Genomic DNA, 21233 nt, shown 5'->3' with positions numbered 1-21233 from the left:
TGTGGGTATGTGAATTGACAGCCTGATATATATGTTCAAAGTGGAGAGAGACATTTAGGAATTATTAGCATATAGTTGAAACCATGAAATCAACTGGGGAGAAAAAAATGGGGTATAAAGATCAGAGCATTCCAGAACAAGCCTGGGTATGCCAATAGAGAATCATTGCGCTGAGGGAAAAGAGCCCCCTAAAGAGGCCATGAAGGAATGTTTGGAAAGACAGGAGAAGAATCAGGAGAGCATGGTATCCTAAAAGTCAAGGGATTAGTGCTTCCAGATGGAGAGAGTGACCATCAGTACCACATGCAGCAGAGATGTGTAGAAGAAAAAGATGGCACTAAGCACTATCTATTGAATTTGCAAGTGAGGAAGTCTTCTAGTTATCTTAAAATGGGTTCAATAGAGGAGGGGTGAGAGTGGGAGCCAGAGTGGAAAGAGTTGAAGGTGCAGAATAACTATGACCACTCTTTGAGAAGTTTAGGAAAGGAGAGGAGAAAGATGAGATAGTAAATGGAAATGGACACAGTATCAAGAAAGGTTTTTTCATAAGGATGGGAGACACTTTAGCATATTTCCAGGGGGACAGGAAGGAAGGATCCACCAGAAAAGTGAAGATTAAAGATACAAAATTAGAAGGTACAAGATCCTGAAGCCTGGAGGGCATATGATAAAGGGCACTGAGGACAGAATGGCCTTGGAAAGGAGGAGGGCATCTCCTCTTCCAATAATGAGTGGAAGAGTTTTATGATGGGTCTGGGTTTTAATAAATGTGCATTGGAATCTTCAGGAACATTCCATGATAGCTTTGGTTTCACAGAAGTAGGAGATAAGGTCATCTGCTGAGAGTGGGGGATGGTTGTTGGGAAATTGAGGAAATTAAGGAAGTGAAACCAGATGACTGGTGGCATTATGGTGAGACGGTCCCCAAGTTTTCTGTGAAGGAAAGGAGTGGGCACTGTCCAATTGACTAGAACAATGAAAAGGGAGCTAGGTAGCTGAATGGCACATGGCTCAAAGGCAGGTGGTCTTTTTTTAAGTAGAGATATAATTCACATATAAAATCCATCCTTTTAAAATATACAATTCAATGGATTTTACTATATTCACAGAATTGTACAACCATTACTACTATCTGATTCCAGAATATCTTCATCACACCCGAAAGAAGCCTATACCCATTATCAGTCACTTCCCACTCCTCTCCCCTTTGCTGCTGGTTATTACTAATCTACTTTTGGTTTCTATGGATTTGCCAATTCTGGATATCACATACAAATGGAGTCACTCATCATGTGGCCTTTTGTGTCTGACTACTTTCACTTTGCATAATGCTTTCAAGGTTCATCCGTTTTGTAGCATGAATCATTACTTCATTTCTTTATATGACTGGATAATTTTTCTTTGTAAAGATATCCTACATTTTATTTATCTATTCTTCAATTGATGGACAGTTGAGTTGTTTTCACTTTTTGGTTATTAGGAATAATTCTGCTAAGAATATTCATGTACAGATTTTTGTGTTGACGTATTTTGAAATCTTTGGGGTATATTGCTGAGAGTGGAATGGCTGTTTCAGGTAGTTCATGTTTAACTTTTGGGGAGCTGCCATACTGTTTTCCAGTATGAAGTTTCCAATTTTTCCATATCCTTTTCAACACTTATTATTGTTCATATTTTTTATTTTACTTATACTAGCAGGTGTGAAGTGGTATCTCATTTTTGTTTTCAATTGCATTTCCCTGAAGACTAATGATATTGAGCATCTTTTCATGTGCTTATTGGCCATGTGTATATCTTCTTTGGAGAAATATATACTCAAATCATTTGCCCATTTAAAAATTGGATTATTTGCCTGTATATTGTTGATTTGAATGTTTTCTCTATGTATTCTGGAATATTAGCCCTTATCAGATACATAATTTCTCCCATTCCATGCCTATGTATTCACTTTCTTGATGATGTACTTCAAAGCACAAATGTTTTAATTCTAATGAGTTCAAATTATCTATTTTTTATTTGGTTGCTTGCACTTTGGGTGTCTTATCTAAGGAACCATTTCCAAATCCAAGGTCATGAACATTTACTGCTATGTTTTCTTCTAAGAGTTTTATAGTTTTAGATTTTACACTTAAGTCTCATTTATTTGGGCTTCATTTTTGTATATGGATTGGGGTAGGTGTCCAACTTCATTCTTTCACATGTGGCTATCCAGTTGTACCAGAACCATTTTGTTGAGAAGACCGTTCTTTCTCCATTGAATTGTCTTGGCATGCTTGTCAAAAATCAATTAATCATAAATGTGAGGGTTTACTTTTGGACTATAAGTCTTATTTTATTGATCTATATGATTGTTCCTATGTCAGTACTACATTATCTTAATAACTGAAGCTTTGTATGAAGTCTTTTTTTAACATTGCCTTTGTTACAATTAATGGAAGTATATTATAATTTTACTGTTAACTATAGACTCTAGTTTGCATTGATTGTATTTTTCCCTTATACCATCCAGTTTTTGACACTTTGCAATGTTGACATTCATTTGTTCTCCCTCATGTAAAAACATTCTATCTTAGTACACTTAATCACCATTGTTGACCACTCTAGGTTTCACTGTTATACAGTCCCAGTCTTCATCCTCCATTTTTCTTTCTGGTATCATACATGCCCCTAGCCTTCCTCTTTCAACCATACTCACACTCATCTTTGTTCAGAGTACTTACAATATTGTGCTACCATCACACAGTATTGTGCTGTCTATTTCTGGATCTATTCAATCAATCCTGTTGAACATTCTGTACTCTTTCAGCATCAGATGACTGATCTCTACCCAGTTTCTATCTCCTGATAACCTGTGTTCTCAACTTTAACTTTCAAGGTTCGCTCATTAATGTTAGTTCATACAAGTGAGACCACACAGTATTGGTCCTTTTATTTCTGACTAATTTCATTCAGTTTATGTCTACTGTCTACCATTTTGTCTTTTGGATTTTGTATGTCATATCTTATTTTATTTTTATTTTCTCTCCCACTCTCTCTCTTTTTACCCTTACTGATAGTCTTCATTTCTACACTCTTATCCAAACCTCTCTCTCCTGTTTTTATCTATCTGCCTGTAATGCTCCCATTAGTATTTCTTATAGAGTAGGTCTCTTCTTCATAAACTCTTTCAGAGTCTGTTTTTCTGAAAATATTTTAAACTCTCCCTCATTTTTGAAGAACAGTTTTGCTGGATATAGAATTCTTGGTTGGCAGTTTTTCTCATTCAGTGTCTTAAATATATCATACCACTGCCTTCTTGCCTCTATGGTTTCTACTGAGAAATCCACACATAGTCTTATTGAGCTTCCCTTATATGTGATGGATTGCTTTTCTCTTGCTGCTTTCAGAATTCTCTCTTTGTCTTTGACATTTGATAATCTGATTGTTAAGTGTCTTGGAGTAGCTCTATTCGGATCTATTCTGTTTAGGGTATGCTGTTTTTCTTGAATCTGTAATTTTATGTCTTTCATAAGAAATGGGAAATTTTCATTGATTATTTCCTCTATTACTGCTTCTGCCCCTTTTCTCTTCTCTTTTCCTTCTGGGACACCCATGACACATATATTCATGTGTTTCAAGTTGTCATTCAATTCCCTGTGATGCCGTTTATATTTTTCCATTCTTATCCCTATTTATTCTTTTGTGTGTAGGATTTCAGATGTCCTGACCTCCAGTTCATGAATCCTTTCTTCTGCCTCTTCAAATCAGCTGTTGTATGTTTCCATTGTGTTTTTCATCTTTTCTATTGTGCCTTTCATTCCCATAAGTTCTGTCATTTGTCTTTTCAAGCTTACAAATTCTTCTTTTGGTCACCCAGTGTCTTCTTTACATCCTTCATCTCTTTTGCCACATTTTCCTTCAGCTCATTGATTTGATTTAGAAGATTTGTTTGAAAATCTTTAATTAGTTGTTTCAGTTCCTGTATCTCATTTGAAGTGTAAGTTTGTTCCTTTGACTGGTTCATATCTTTGTTTTCCTTAGTGTGATTCATAATTTTTTGTTGTCTAGGCATCTAGTTTCCTTGATTACCTCAATCAGATTTTCCCAGATCAGGTGGGCTCAGGTCTCAGGAGGAGAGTGTAATCAGTATCAAGTTTTCCTGAGGATGAGATACTGCATGTTGTCAGACTTTCCTGTGCTACCTCTAGACTGTGCTTTTCCTACCCTGTCTGGCAGGTGACATTTGTCAGTTCACAGCTCCCCACTGGTGTAAAGAGGTGTGGTGCCTTTTATTCTCAGCAGACCCTGTTCTGGCCAGGGTCCTAGGGTGTCAGAAGCCAAGCATAAGTTGTTTCTGTTTTTTTCCCCCCTCCAGGCCCTGGGGTCTGAATTCTCTAAGGGAGGACAGCTACTTCTGTATTAAATCTTGAAGTCAGCATGTGTGATTCCTCCAACTTTGTTCTTCATTTTCAAATTTGTTTGGGTTATTCTGGGTCCCTTTTATATCTATATGAATTTTAGAATCAGCTACAAAAAGACAGGTTGGATTTTGACAAGGATTGTGTTGAATCTATAGATCAATTTGATGAGTATTGGCATTTTAACAATATTAAGTTTTCCAACCCATGAACATGGGATATTTCTCCATTTTTCTTCTGTAATTTCTTACAGTGAAGTTTTGCAGTTTTCCAAGTACAAGTTTTGAACTTCTTTTGTTAAAGTCATTGCTAATTATTTTATTCTTTTTATGATATTGTAAATGGAATTGTTTTCTTAAGTTCATTTTTGGATTGCTCATTGGTGGTGTATACAAATACAATTGATTTTTCTATGTTGATCTTGTATCCTGCAGTCTTGCTTAACTTTGGTCATTGAGTCTTTCACCATTGAGTATGATGCTAGCTGTGGGGGTTTTTAGAGGTCCTTCATCAGGTTGAGGAAGTTGCCTTCTATTATTAGTTTGTTGAGTGTTTTATCTTGAAGGGATGTTGGATTTTGTCAAATGCATTTTCTGTTTCTATTGAGATGATAATGTGATTTTTATCCTTTATTCTATTGATATGGGGTATGCTCTGGTTTGCTAATGCTGCTGGAATGCCAAACACCAGAGATGGATTGGCTTTTATAAAAGGGGGTTTACTGGGTTACACAGTTACAGTCTTAAGGCCGTAAAGTGTCCAAGGTAACACATCGGCAATCGGGTACCTTCCCTGGAGGATGGCCAATGGTGTCCAGAAAACCTCTGTTAGCTGGGAAGGCATGTAGCTGGCATCTGTTCCAAAGTTCTGGTTTCAAAATGGCTTTCTCCCAGGATGTTCCTCTCTAGTCTGCATTTCCTCAAAAATGTCATTCTTATTTGCTCTCAGGTGTTTGTCCTCTCTTAGCTTCTCTGGGGCAAAAGTCTGCTCTCAAAGGTTGCCTCCAAAATGTCTCTGTAAGCTGAAGCTCCTCTCTCAGTTCCAGTGCTTTCTTCAAAGTGTCCCTCTTGGCTGTAGCTCCTCTTCAAAATGTCACTCACAGCTGCACTGAGTTCCTTCTGTTTGTCAGCTCATTTATATGGCTCCAGTGATTTAATTTAGACCCACCCTGAATGGATGAGTTAACACCTCCATGGAAATTATCCAATCAGAGTCATCACCCACATTTGGGTCAGGAGCAACTCAACAGAAACACTCAAAGAATTACAATCTAATCAACACTGATACATCTAGCCACACAAGGTTACATCAAAGAAAATGGTGTTTTGGGGGACATAATACATTCAAACCAGCACAGGGTATTATCTTGATAGAATTTTGTATGTTTATATAATTTCATTTGGTTATGGTATGTTATAATTTTATAAGTTGCTGAATTCAGTTTTTTAGTATTTTGTTGGGGAGTTTTGAGTCTATATTCAAAAGGGAAGCTGGTTTATAGTTTTTTTTTTTCTTGAGATGTCTTTGGTTGTTTTTAGTATATTGGTAATAACGGCTTCATAGAATGAGTTGGGAAGTGTTTCTTCCTCTTCTATTTTTTTGCAAGGGTTTATGAAGGATTGGTATTAATTCTTCTTTAAATGTTTGATAAAATTCATCAGTGAAGTCATTGGGCCTGGGCTTTTCTCTGTGGGAAGTTGCTAATTCAGTCTCTACTGTTTATAGTTATATTCAGATTATTTATTTCTTCTTGAGTCATTTGGCAGTTTGAATCTTTCCAGGAATTTATCCATTTCATCTCAGCTGTCTTATTTCTTGGTACACAGTTTTTCATCTTTTATTTCTGTAAGGTCTGTGGACATGTCCCCTCTTTCTTTCTTGAGTTTAGTTACTTGAGTCTTTTTTCTTTTCTTCATGGTCAATCCATTTAAAGATTTGCCAATTTTGTTGATCTCTCCTAAGAACAGCCTTTCATTTTGTCTTTAATTTTTCTGTATTGTGTTTCTATTCTCTATTTCTTTCTTGTGCCTGCTCAAATCTGTTACACACATCTAATGAATTTTTCACCTCAGTTATGGTGCTTTACAACTCCTTTCTTTTTTTTACATTTTATTGTGAAATATAACATATATACAGTAAAGTAATAACTTTCAAAGTACAATTTAATGGGTAGTTAGAGGGCAAATTTTAAAGAATGTTATGGATTACAGTTCCACAATTTCAATTATTTCCTTATTGTGAAATATAACATATATATACAAAAATGTGATAACTTTCAAAGTATGATTTAACAAGTAGTTAAATAGGTAATTTCAAAGAATGTTATGGGTTACAGTTCCAGAGTTTCAGTTATTTCCTTATTGGGAAATATAACATTTATACAGAAAAGTGATAACTTTCAAAGTACAACTTAATGAGTAGCTATAGAGAAAATTTCAAAGAATGTTAGGGGTTACAGTTTCCCCATTTCAGTTATTTCCTTCTAGCTATTCTAATGTCCTAGCAAAAAAAAAATAAAAAAATATTAAAAATAATAAAATAACTTAAAACATTTATATAAAGATTCAGTATTCATAATCCTTTGTTAAATCCTATCTTGTCTGTTGCTACACATTCCTCTTGTTTAATCACTTTCTTGATCTTCAGGGATGTTTACTTCTACTAATGTCTAGTGACCACCCTAACTTGCTCATATTGAAAAGGGGTGTCAACATTATGGGAATGGGGGACACACCTGATTGATGCTCTTGAAGAGGCAGTTGCCTCTGGATTTGGGGTCTTATCTGGCATAGGAGCATTCTGGAGGACTTAAGTTTCTTTTTTTTTTTTTTAATTCATTTTTATTGAGGTACATTCACATACCATGCAGTCATACAAGGCAAAGCATACATTCAGTTGTTTACAGTACCATTATATGGTTGTGCATTCATCACCAAAATTAATTTTTTGACATTTTCTTTACCACACACTCAAAAATAATAAGAATAAAAATTAAAGTGAAAAAGAACAATTAAAGTAAAAAAGAACACTGGGTGCCTTTTTTTTTTCTTTTTTTTTCTTCCCCCATTTTTCTATTCATCTATCCATAAACTAGACAAAGGGGAGTGAGGTCAATATGGCTTTCCTAATCACATTGTCACCCCTCATAAGCTACATTTTTATACAATCATCTTCAAGACTCATGGGCTCTGGGTTGTAGTTTGATAGTTTCAGGTATTTACTGCTAGCTATTCCAATTCATTAGAACCTGAAAAGGGTTGTCTATATTGTGCGTAAGAGTGCCCACCAGAGTGACCTCTCGGCTCCTTTTGGAATCTCTCTGCCACTGAAGCTTATTTCATTTCCTTTCACATCCCCCTTTTGGTCAAGAAGATATTCTCCATCCCATGATTCCAGGTCTGGATTCCTCCCTGGGAGTCATATTCCACATTGACAGGGAGATTTACTCCCCTGGATGTCAGATCCCACGTAGTGGGGAGGGCAGTGATTTCACCTGCCAAGTTGGCTTAGCTAGAGAGAGAGGGCCACATCTGAGCAACAAAGGCATTTGGGAGGAGGCTTTTAGGCACAATTGTAGGGAGGCCTAGCCTCTCCTTTGCAGTAACAGTCTTCCCAAGGGCAAGTCCTGTGGTAAAGGGCTCAGCCCATCAAACCACCAGTCCCCTATGTCTGTGAGCACATCAGCAACCATAGAGATGGGGGAGCCCAAAATCCCTGCATTCTCCACCAGCTCCTCAAGGGGGCTCTGCATATTTTTTTCATTGTTTTTTTTTAAATAACTTTTTTTTTAAAATCAATTGTATAAAAAATTTTTAAAAAGATACAATGAAAAAAAACATTTCAAACAAACTGTAACAAGGGAGTAAGAAAGACAACTAACCTAAGATAACTACTTTACATCCAACATGTTCCTACTCTACCCCAAGAAAATAACCTAATATAGCAACATTTCTGTGAACCTGTTCCTACCATACCCAACAGAAATTAACAGACCATAGTCATTCCTGGGCATTTCCAGAACATTAAATTAACCCACGATATCTTATCTTATTGGGTTATCATTCCCCCTTCCTTAATTGCTCTCTATCCCTAGTTCCCGTACATTCTATATATTGATGGTTCATATTTTTTGATCCATTCTGCCAATCTATGTCTTTTAATTGGGGAGTTTAATCCATTTACATTCAATGTTATTACTGTCAAGGCATTTCTTGAATCAGCCATACTATCCTTTAGTTTATGTTTGTCAGATATATTTTTTCCCTCTCTCTCTTATTGTCCTTTAATGAACCACTATTGAATCTCTTTAGTACTGAACCTTTCTCTATCTCTCTCCTTTCTTTGTTTCTCTGTCAGTAGGGCTCTCTTTGGTGTCTGAAGTAGGGCAGGTATTTTATTAGCAAAATCTTTCAGCATTTGTTTGTCTGTGAAAAATTTAAGCTTTCCCTCAAATTTGAAGGAGAGCTTTGCTGGATAAAATATTCTTGGTCGGAAATTTTTCTCTCTCAGAATTTTAAATATGTCATGCCACTTCCTTCTCACCTCCATGGTGGCTGCTGAGTAGTCACTATTTAGTCTTATGTTGTTTCCTTTGTATGTGGTGAATTGCTTTTCTCTTGCTGCTTTCAGAACTTGCTCCTGCTCTTCAGTATTTGACAGTCTGATCAGAATATGTCTTGGAGTGGGTTTGTTCTAGTTTGCTAATGCTGCAGAATGCAAAACACCAGAGATGGATAGGCTTTTATAAAACGGGGGTTTATTTCGCTACACAGTTACAGTCTTAAGGCCACAAAGTGTCCAAGGTAACACATCAGCAATTGGGTGCCTTCACTGGATGGCCAATGGTGTCCGGAAAACCTCTGCTACTAGGAAGGCAGCCGGCGTCCGCTCCAAAGCTCTGGCCTCAAAATGGCTTTCTCCCAGTATGTTCCTCTCCAGCAAGCTTGCTCCTCCTCAAAACATCACTCACAGCTGCACTCAGTTCCCTCTCTTTGAGTCAGCTCCTTTATATGGCTCCACCGATTAAGGCCCACCCTGAATGGGTGGGGCCATGCCTCCATGGGAACATCCCATCAAAATCATCACCCACAGCTGGGTGGGGCACATTCCAAGCAAATCTAACCAGCACCGAAACGTCTGCCCCACAAGACCACAAAGATAATGGCATTTGGGGGACACAATACATTCAAACCGGCACAGGGTTTATTTGGATTTATTCTATTTGGAGTTCGCTGGGCATTTATGCTTTGTGTATTTATATTGTGTAGAAGGTTTGGGAAGTTTTCCCCAATGATTTCTTTGAATACTCTTTCTAGACCTTTACCCTTCTATTCCCCTTCAGGGACACCAGTGAGTCTTATATTTGGATGTTTTATTTTATCTATCATATCCCTGAGGTCCATTTCAATTTTTTTAATTTTTTTCCCCATTCTTTCTTTTGTTCTTTCATTTTCCATTCTGTGATCCTCGAGGTTGCTGATTCATTGTTCAGCTTCCTCTAGTCTTGTACTATGAGTATCCAGAATCTTTTTAATTTGGTCAACAGTTTCTTTTATTTCCGTAAGCTCATCTGTTTTTTAATTTACTCTCACAATTTCTTCTTTATGCTCTTCTAGGGTCCTTTTCATGTCCTTTATATCCTGTGCCATGCTCTTCTTCATGTCCTTTATATCCTGTGCCATGCTCTTGTTGTTTGTCTTTAGTTCTTTGATTAATTGCTCCATGTACTGTGTCTCCTCTCGTCTTTTGATTTGGGTATTTGGGCTTGGGTTATCCATATCATCTGGTTTTTTTATATGCTTTATAATTTTCTGTTGTTTTCAGCCTCTTGGCATTTGCTTAACTTGATAGGGTTATTTTAGGATTTGTAGACCAATTAAAATCCTTATCTCTAATTTTTCAGATCTACAGCTTGGTGGCGTACACTTTCTCTAACTAACCAGCAGATGGTGTCCACAAGTCACCTATTCCCCTCAAGTCAGTTCTCCCCAACTTTGTCTTTGTGGTGTGTGGGGGTCTGATTCTTGTGGGGTCCAATTGGTGCATCAGGTTGGGTGTATCGTTGGTGCTGTCCACTCTGAGTGTGGGGGTTGTGTTTGAGCAGTTAGAGAGGGAGGGCAGCTTTAATAATGAAACCTCCCATGTGTTCCTGGAGATTTAAGCCTGTTGCAAGAGTCTAAACCTTCATTTTAGTCTCGCCACAGATTGTCTCTTTCTCTTTGGTACTGGCATATGGTCCCTGGGATTTCTGAGTGGATCTCTCTTTCAAGCCATGTCCTTCTAGAGCCTCTACTGAGGGAAGGTTGTGCTATGTCACAAGTGTGTGCTGTCCACCAAGGGAAGTTCTGGGCTGCTAGGCCATGTAGGTGCGTCCCCAGCCCGCTGTAAGGTTGGCTGTATGGGGCATGTTAATTTCCCCCTTTTTGCACAGCTCCACCTTCCCAGCTCTGGGACAATTAGCTGTGGGTGCACAAAAGGCTATTGTCCACGCCCGATATTGTGGCATGTGCATGTGTTGCTGGAAACACTTCCTGTCACACTGGGTTTTTTGGCGTGGCTCTGGGCTGTGGCACCAGCGCCAGGCGGAAGTGTTGCCAGCCCGCCGGGAAGATGGCTGTGAGGGGCGTGGTTATTTTCCCCTTTTGGCTCACCTCTGCCTTTGTTACTCCAAGACAATTAGCAGCAGGTGTATGAAAGGCTGTGCTGCACGCCAGATATTGAGGTGTTCGCACAGCCTTTTCCTGCTGCACTTTACTGTGTGGTTCTCGCTGCCATATCTGCAGCTGCTTTTTAGTTTTTAAAAAAAGAATAGTCTGCCTCCAAATGCCAACCCATGGTTTCCCCACACCACAGTGTGGTTGCCGGATATTCAGCAGGCTTACTCACTTGTTTCAGAATGCAGACTCCCAATTTCACCATGTGCATGGTCCCTGTGGATTTAACAGACCTTGTCCAGCTGGTACATCACTGGAACTGGTGTTCTGGGTCACTTTCTGGCTTTTATCTATTATTTTTCATAGAGGTGTTTTTTTGCCCTGTCTCTCCTAGCTGCCATCTTAGGTTCTCCCCCTCTTAAGTTTCTGATAAATAAACTTACTGATACTTTTATAGAGTCTCAGGTAGGCACCAGGGTATTCTTTAGGGTTTTCAGGAGTCCTGTTGATTTCAGCAGCCCTACTGTGGCCATTAGGCATATCTAGCTGAAGCTTGCATGAGAGTAACCTCTAGGATAGCCTCTCAACTCTATTTGAAATCTCTTAGCCACTTAAACTTTATTTTGTTACCTTTCTTTTCCCACTTTGGTCAAGAAGACATTCTCAATCCCTCAATGCCATGGCCAGGCTCATTCCTGGGATCTATGTAGGAGACTCACTCACCTGGGGGTCATGTCCCATGTAGAGAGGAGGGTGATGAATGTATTTGCAGAGTTGGGCTTAGGGAAAGAAAGGCCACAACTGAGCAACTAAAGAGGTTCTCTGGAGGTGACTCCCAGGCATAATTATAGGTGGGCTTAGCCTCCCCTTTACAGTCGTAGGTTTCACAAGAGCAAGCCTCAAGATCAAGGGCTTGACTTATTAAGTAGGGGGTTCCTAATTTCACATAGCATATATTCTGTGCAAAACAAACAATGTCTCACATTATCTTCTGTTGTAGTTTGCTAATGCTGCTGGAATGCAAAACACCAGAAATGGATTGGCTTTTATAAAAGGGGGTTTATTTGGCTACACAATTACAGTCTTAAGGCCATAAAGTATCCAAGGTAATGCATCAGCAATCGGGTACCTTCACTGGAGGAAGGCCAATGGTGTCCGGAAAACCTCTGTTAGCTGGGAAGGCACGTGGCTGGTGTCTGCTCCGAAGTTCTGGTTTCAAAATGGCTTTCTCCCAGGCATTCCTCTCTAGGCTGCAGTTCCTCAAAAATGTCACTCTTAGTTGCACTTGGGGTATTTGTCCTGTCTTAGTTTCTCTGCAGCAAAAGTCTGCTTTCAATGGCCATCTTCAAATGTCTCTCATCTGCAGCTCCTGTGCTTTCTTCACAGTGTCCCTCTTGGCTGTAGCTCCTCTTCAAAATGTCACTCACAGCTGCACTGAGTTCCTTCTGTTTGTCGGCCCATTTATATGGCTCCACTGATCAAGGCCCACCCTGAATGGGTGGGGTCACATCTCCGTGGAAATTATCTCATCAGAGTTATCACCCACAGTTGGGTGGGGCACATCCCATGGAAAGAATTACAATCTAATCAACACTGATAGTTCTGCCCACACAAGATTACATCAAAGATAATGGCATTTGGGGGGACATAATGCATTCAAACTGGCACATCTTCATTTAGTTGTACAATCATCATTACTCTCAACGTTAAACAATTATCATGACTCCAAATACCCCAAAGCTCTTAATCAGCCCCTAATTATTTATCCCTACTATTTGTGTGGTACTAGTAAGGTACTCCTATTTGATATAGTCTTTAGTAAGCAATAGGTAGATTTTTCCCGTATACCACTCAGTTGTTAACTCTTTTTACCAGTGTCATACTTAGAAGTATATCATGCAAGCACTTATTTATATTTGTAGTGTTAATTTGTGGGATACATACATTTAAACAGTCACTTTTGGTCAAATTTGCCTTCCATGAAGCACTGATACTTATAAATGCCTTAATGAATAATCATCACCCCTGTCCATTCCCATACCTTTAAGTTCACCCTCATTAGCATGTCCGTACATATTGGGTTATTATTCCACCTTCACTAGCTTCTGTCTATCTCGAGTTCCCTGATATTCTACATTATAAGACATTGATTTTACATTGTTCAGGGAGTTCACTGTAGTGGTAACATACAATATGTCTCCTTTTGTGTATGACTTATTTCACTGAGCATTATGTCTTCAAGGTTCATCCATTTTGTCACATGTTTCAGGACCCTACTCCTTACTGCTGCATAGTAGTCCATTGAATGTACATACCACATTTTGTTTATCTCACTCATCTGTTGAAGGACACTTGGATTGTTTACATCTCTTGACAATTGTGAACAACGCTGCTATGAATATTGGTGTGCAAATGTCTGTTCATGTCACTTCTTTCAGATCTTCTGGATTTATGCTGAGAAGTGGAATTGCCAAATCGTAGAGTAATTCAATATCTAGTTTTCTGAGGAACCACCAAACGTCTTCCACAGTGGCTGTTCCCATTATACGTTCCCACCAGCAATGAATAAGAGTCCCAGTTTCTCCACATCCTCTTCAGCATTTGTGGTTTCCTATATGTTCAATGGCAGCCATTCTTACTGATGTGAGATGATATCTCATTGCAGTTTAGATATGTGTTTCCCTAATACCTAGTGAAGATGAACCTTTTGTGTGTGTGTTTTTTAGCCATTTGTATTTCCTCCTCAGAAAAATGTCTTTTCATATCTTTTGCCCATCTTATAATTGGGCTGTTTGTATTATTGTAGTTGAGTTGTAGGGTTTCTTTATATATGCTGGATAGCAATCTCTTATCATCTGCAAACAAATATTTTCTCCCATTGAGTTGGATGCATCTTTACCTTTCTGACAGTTCTTTCAGGCACAGAAGCTTTTGATTTTGAGGAGTTCCCATTTACCTACTTTTTTTTCTTTCTTTCTTTGCTTGTTCTTTGGCTGTAAGGTCTAAGAAGCTACCTCCTATTGCTAGGTCTTGAAGATGTTTCCCTATATTATCTTCTAAGATTTTTATGGTAATGCCTGTTATATCGAGGTCTTTGACACACTTTGAGTTAATTTTTGTATAGGGTGTGAGTTAGGGGTCCTCTTTTATTCTTTTGGATGTGGATATCTAGTTCTCCCAGCCCCATTTGTTGAAGAGACTGCTCTGTTCAAGTTCTGTAGATTTAGGGGCCTTATCAAAAATCAGTTGACCATAGATCTTGGAGTCTATTTATGAACCCTTGATTCAATTCCATTGATTAATATGTCTATCTTTGTGCCAGTACCAGGCTGTTTTGACCACTGTGGCTTTACGGTGGGCTTTAAAGTCAGGATGTGTAAGTCCTCCCACTTTGTCCTTCTTTTTTAGAATGTTTTTGGCAATTCAAGGCCCCTTTCCCTTCCAAATAAATTTGATAATAGCTTTTCCAAGTCTTCAAAGTAAGTTGTTGTAATTTTGATTGGAAATTGTGTTGAATCTGTAGATGAGTTTGTGTTGAATTGACATCTTAATAATGTTTAGCCTTCCTACCTATGAATGTGGAATATCATTCCACCTATTTAGGTCCTCTTTGATTTCTTTTATGAAAGTTTTGTGATTTTCTGTATAGAGTTCTTTTACAACCTTGGTTAAGTTTATTCCTAGGTTTTTTTATTCCTGATTTTTTTAGTTGCTATTGTGAATGGAATTTTTTCTTGAGTGTCTCTTTGGTTAGATCATTTCTACCGTAGAGTAACATTACTGATTTTTGTGCATTAATCTTGGATTCTGCTGCTTTATTGATTATTTTTTTAGCTCAGTTAGCTTTGTCATTGATTTCTCAAGATTTCCCAAACATAAGTTCATATCATCTGCAAACAATGACAGTTTAACTTTTTCCTTTCCAATTTGGATGCCTTTTATTTCTTTGTCTTGCCAGATTCCTCTGACTAGAACTTCTAGCCAGAATAATAATGGTGATGGTGGGCATTCTTGTCTTGTTCGTGATCTTAGGGGGAAGGCTTTCACTCTCTCACCATTGAGTATTATGCTGGCTGTGTGTTTTTCGTATATGCCATTTATCGTACTGGGGAAGTTTCCTTCAATTCCTACCTTTTGAATTGTTTTTTTTTTCCCAAAAGGGATGCTGAATTTTGTCCAATGCTTTTTCAATATCTATCAAGATAATCATTTGATTTTTTATTTTTCACTTTAAATTTGTTAATGTGTTGTATTACATTGATTGTTTTTATGTTGAACCACCCTTGGATGACAGGAATGAACCCCACTTTGTCATGGTGTGTAATTCCTTTAATGTGCCTTTGGATTCAATTTGCAAGTATTTTGTTGAGAATTTTTATATCTAAATTCATTAGGGGATTTCCTGTATTTTTCCTTTCTTGTGGTATCTTTATCCGGTTTGATATTAGAGTGATATTAGCTTCATAAAATGCATTAGGTGGTGATCCTTTTTCTTCAATTTCTTGAAAGAGCTTGAGCAGGAATGATGTCAGTTCTATTTGGAAAGTTTATTAAAATTCCCCTGTGAAGCCATTTGGCCCTGGGCTTTTATTTAAAGGAAGATTTTTGATGACTAATTGGATCTCTTTACTTGTGATTGGTTTGTTGAGGTCTTCTATGCTTCTTGGGTCAGTCTAGGTTGTTCATGTGTTTCCAGGAAATTGTCCATTTCCCCTAAGTTGTCTGGTTTGTTGGCATATAGTTTTTCTTAGTATCCTCTTATGATTTTTTAAATTTCTTCAGGATCCATAGCAGTGACCTACTCTCATTTCTAATTTTGTTTATTTGGGTCTTCTCTCTTTTTTACTTTGTCAGCCTAGCTAAGGGTCTGTCAATCTTGTTGATCTTCTCAAAGAACCAACTCTTTGTTTTGTTTTTTCTTTCTCATTATTATTAATATTATTGTTATTATTATTATTTTGTTCTCCAGGTTATTTATTTCTTCTTTAATCTTTGTTATCTCTTTCTTCTACTTGCTTTAGGTTTAGTTTGCTGATCATTCTCTAGCCTCTTCAGTTTTTCAGTTAGGTCTTTAGTTTTAGTGCTTTCTTCCTTTTTGATGATGCATTTAGAGCTCTAACTTTCCCTCTCAGCACCACCTTTGCTGCATCCCATAGGTTTTGAGATGTTGTGTTCTCATTTTCATTCATCTCTAGATATTTACCGATTTCTCTTGCAATTTCTTGTTTGACCTACTGGTTGTTTAGGAGTGTGTTGTTTAACCTCCACATATTTGTGAAAGATCTGGTTCTTTAGTGGTTATTGATTTCTAGTTGCATTCCATTATGGTCAGAGAATGTGCCTGGAATAATTTCAGTCTTTTTAAATTTATTAAGACTTGTTTTGTACCCCAGAATATGATCTGTCTTTGAGAATGTTCCATGAGCACTAGAGAAGAATGAATATCCTGGTAATTTGGGATATAAAGATCTATATATGTCTGTTAGGTCTAATTCATGTATCACATTTTTTAAGTTCTCAGTTTCCTTATTGGTCCTCTGTCTATTTGTTCTATCTGTTGAAGAGGAATCAGTACTTAGTCCCTTGTGATTTCCCTTGTATTTGGTGAAACGCTTCTCTCTTGCTGATTTCAGGACTTTCTCCTTTTATTCAGCATTTGACATTCTGATTATTGTAGAAATGTCTATTGCTCCCTTCAGTTTAGCCATTGTTTGTCTCATGTACTTTGGAGCTCCTTGATTGGGTAAATAAACATTTATGATATTTATTACGTCTTGGTGAATTGTCCCTTTTATTAATATACAGTGTCCTTCTTTGTCTCTTATGACATCTTTGCATCTATTTTGTCTGATATTAGTATACCTACCCCTGCTTTCTTTTGGTTGCAGCTTGCATGGGATATTTTTTTCTATCCTTTCTCTTTCAATCTCTTTGTGTTGCTGGGTCTAAGATGAGTCTCTTATAAACAGCATCTCTATGGGTCATAGTCTTTAATCTATTTTGCCATTTTGTATCTTTTAGTTGGGGAGTTTAATCCATTCATATTCAAAGTTATTACTGTGAAGGCAGTTCTTGAACTAGTCATTTTATCCTTTAGTCTTTAGTTGTCAGATCTATTTTTCCCATCTCTTTTTTTTTTTCCTTTAAGTTAACCTTGCTAATACTCTTCAGTTCTGCACCCTTCTCCAGGAATCTCCAGGAGCTCTCTTTCCTTTCTTTTTTTTCTCAGCCAGTAGAGCTCCCTTTAGTATTTCTTGCAGGGCATGTCTCTTGCTAACAAATTCTCTCAGCATTTGTTTGTCTGTATAAATTTTAAACTGTCTCTCAATTTTGAAGGAGAGCTTTGCTGGACGAAGAATTCTTGGCTGTCAATTTTTCTCTTTCAGTATCCTAAATACGTCACACCACTGCCTTCTTGCCTCCATGGTGGCTACTGAGTAGTCAGTACTTGGTTTGTAATTTCCCTTGTATGTGGTGGATCAATTCTCTCCTGCTGATTTCAGGACTTTCTCCTTTTCTTCAGCATTTGACAATCTGATTAGTATATGCCTTGGAGAGAGTCTATTTTGATTTATTCTGTTTGGTTTTGTTGGGCTTCTTTGATTTGCATATTTATATCTTTTATAAGGGTTGGGAAGTTTTCCCCAACAATGTACTCAAATACTGTTCCTAGCCTTTTAATCTTCTCTTTTCCTTTTGGGACACCAGTGATTCTTATATTTGTGTGCTTCATGTTGTCCTTCATTTCCCTCATACCCATTTCAAATTTTTCATTTTTTTCCCCACCATTTCTTCTTTTGTGCATTTCATTCAATTGTCATGTCCTCTAATTCACTTATTCTTTCTTCTTCCTCTTCAAATCTACTGTTGTGTGTCTCTAGTATATTTTTAATTTGATCTACCATAACTTTTATTTCCATAAGATTTGCTATTTTTTATTTACTCTTTAAAATTATTCTTTGTGCTCTATTAAAGTCTTCTTGATGTCTTTTATGTCTTTAACCATCCCATTGAAGTTGTTTTGGATATTTGTATATTCTTCTTTGGTTAATTGCTACAGATTCTGTGTCTCCTCCAGGCGTTTGAATTTATCATTTGGCTTGCTATATCTATTTGGGTCTTCATGTGCTTTATGATTTTCTGTTGGCTTTGGGGCATTTGATTATCTTGATAAAGTTATTTTGGGGATATGCAGGATTATTTGAACATTTATCTATAATTTGGCAGAGCTACAGCTTTCTGGAGTGCACTTTCCCTGTCTTCCCAGCAGATGGTGCCCTTGAGCCACCTTTTATCCTCAAGTCAGCGCTCTCTCAACTTTGCCTGTTCTCTATGTGGGTTTCCAACCAGGTGGAAATCCAATCAGCCCCCTAGTTCTCCATGTGCACCGGGGACTGCCAGCTCTATGGATGGGGAACAGACCCGTAAGTTCAGCAGGGAGTCTGCTCAAGAGCACAGTGGGTCTAGTGGTTCCTAGGGCTCCGACTGGTTCACTCTCTGGCTGTGGGGCTGTGTGTCTCACCCTTCAGCTCAAATGCACTGCAGTCCCTGTCCACCCTGTACCTGTGAGCCTCTGGGGTTGGGGAGGGGCTCCTTGCACTTCTGTGTGCCACCCTTGCCTCTCCCCACCTCTCACCTGTGCACACCATGGGCTCCCATGGAGGAAGAGTTAATGTGGTCACCACAAGTCTGCTGACTCTGAAATTCCCTCATGGGAGCTGCCAACTGCAGAGCTGTGAAGGGTTATCTCCCCAGCTAACTGCTGAGATGGGTGCATGGGGAGTGGGTAACCAGTCCCTCCTCTGCTTGGTAGCCAGCTCTAGCTGCCAGCCCCTGGTGGCAGTCCCAATAGAATAAACTTACCCTGTCCTTTCAGATGCAATTTCTCTGCTTTTTCATCCAAGTCTCCACTATATTTTGTAGAGGTCACTCTCCAGCCAGTCATACCCTAGAACTCCCATTGTGGGGTGTTCTGCCCTTTATCTAGTTTTTTTTTCACAGAGAAGTTTGTTCTGCCTCTCCTAATCCACCATCTTCCTGGAAGTCTCGAACTCCTTTCTTTTCTTAAAATATTTTTTAGCTGTTTATTGATAGTCTATTTAGTGAGACATCAGTCTCATACTTTCCTTTAGTGCTTTATATGTGGTTTGCTTTAGTTCTTTAAACATATTTAAAATATTTGATTTAAAGTCTTTGTCTGGTATGTCCAACATCTTGGTTTCCTCAGGCACAGTTTCTGTTGATTGATTCCCCCTTCTCCCTCCCACCCTTACCCCTGTGTGTGGGCCACACTTTCTTATTTCTTTACATGTAGCATATATTTTTTTTTGTTTGAAAAATGGACATTTTAAATAATAAATGTGGCAGCTCTGGAAATCACATTCTTCCCCTCTTCTGGATCTGTTGTTGCTGTTTGTTGTTGGTGGTGGCTGGCTTAGTGAGTTTTCTGAACTAATTCTGTATTTTTTGTTAGGTGTAGCCATTGAAGTCTCTTCTTGGTTTACTTAGTGGTAATCTAATATTTAGATAAAGATTTCCTTAAATGCTCACAACCAATAAGTCTCCCAGTCTTTGATAAGAATGCTTTGTGTATGTTGGTGCATGCCTTCAGCCCTTAGCCAGGCACCATACAATTAATTCTGCCTTAGCCTTTACTTCCTGTTTGTACACAGTCTCAGAGTTAGCCAGAGGTCCTTCTCAGGTCTTTCCTGAGCATGCACACAGATCTGGATGCCCACTGCATGGCTTTCTAGATTCTCAGGAATATGTTAGAGCATTTCAAGGCCTCTGTGATGGTTAGTTCTGTGTGTCATGTGGCTAGGTTATAGCACCCACTTATTTAATCAAAAACTAATTTAGGTCTTGCTGTGAGGGTATTTTTAGATGTGGTTAACATCTACTACCAGTTGAATTTAAGTAAGAGATTACCCTCAATAATGTGGGTGGCCTTATCCAATCAGTTGCAGTCCTTAAGAGCAAAAACTATTGGTTTCCTGGAGAAGAAGAAGAAATTTTTCTTTTTTTTTTCTTAAACATATTAATTTAATTATTTTATATTCTACATCTGGTAACTTGAGTAACTACAGTCTTTACATGCCTCATTCAGAGGCCAGTGGTCTCGCTAGCTTTACTTCTGATACTCAATTTCCTTGTGGGTTTTGTGGTTGGTGATTGTGAGTTCATGTCCTTTGGAACTGCATCTGAGGGAATTCTTTGGAGCCTGTGTTAAATGTGGATTTCTCTAGAGAGATTTGTATTTGCTTCAGTTGCACACAGTTCTGAGGCCATGAAAATGTCCAAATCAAGGCATCAGTAGGTGATCAGGTGATCCTGGGCTCCTCTGTCACATGGCAAGCACATAGCAGCATCTGCTGGTCCTTGTCTTTCAGTTTTGTTGCTGCTTCTGGCTGCTCTGTCTGGGCTGTTTTTCTGAACTTCTGTTCACATCTTTCTCTCTCAGCTTCTTGAAGATATCTTTCCTTAAGACTGCAGCATCAGCTCCTGCCTAAGTTTCCAGCCTGTTGGCCTGCCCTACAGATTTCATACTTGCCAGCTCCCACAATCATATGAGCCAATTCCTTAAAAATAAATTTCTTATCTATATGTGTGTGTTAGAGAGTGTGTGTGTGTGTATGTATTTAATGTATATGTGTCTGCATGTGTGTGTGTGCATAATTTTTGTTTCCATCATCAGGTAATCTTTTTACAAGGCAAATACAACAATAATGAGTTCCAAGGTTTACACCCAAAGGCAGAAATGGTTATAGCTAAAGAAGTTAGTGTGGGATGACTTCAGCAAATTTTGAAGGAAGGAAGGCTTATACTTAGACAGGAAAGGGAAGTGAGTTTTCATGTGATTTGAGAGGTAGTTAGGTTCACAGGCTTCTTGTTCATTGTTTAGGACAATGGCTAAACTTCTCTTCCTGGAAATATGCTCAAATGGCTTCCATCCTCAAAAGAAAACCTTCCATATGCTATATCTCCTTCCAGGTTATCATTCTCCTCTTTTCTCATGTAATCTTGAAAGTATGGTGTAGTCTTTTGAAGTGCTTTGTCATCTTAAACTCACTCTACTTTGGCTCCCCTTTCTGTCCAGAGAGGCTGGAAGCAGGGAGGCCTATAAAGAGAGTTGTTCCAGTTGGCTAGAGCTGCCATTATGCAAAACATCAGAATTGGATTGGCT

The sequence above is a fragment of the Choloepus didactylus genome, chromosome 20 (assembly GCF_015220235.1).
Source record: "Choloepus didactylus isolate mChoDid1 chromosome 20, mChoDid1.pri, whole genome shotgun sequence".
NCBI classification, from domain to species: Eukaryota; Metazoa; Chordata; class Mammalia; order Pilosa; family Megalonychidae; genus Choloepus; species Choloepus didactylus.
The sequence above is the reverse complement of the archived record's forward strand: the minus strand, read 5'-3'. Positions refer to the sequence as shown.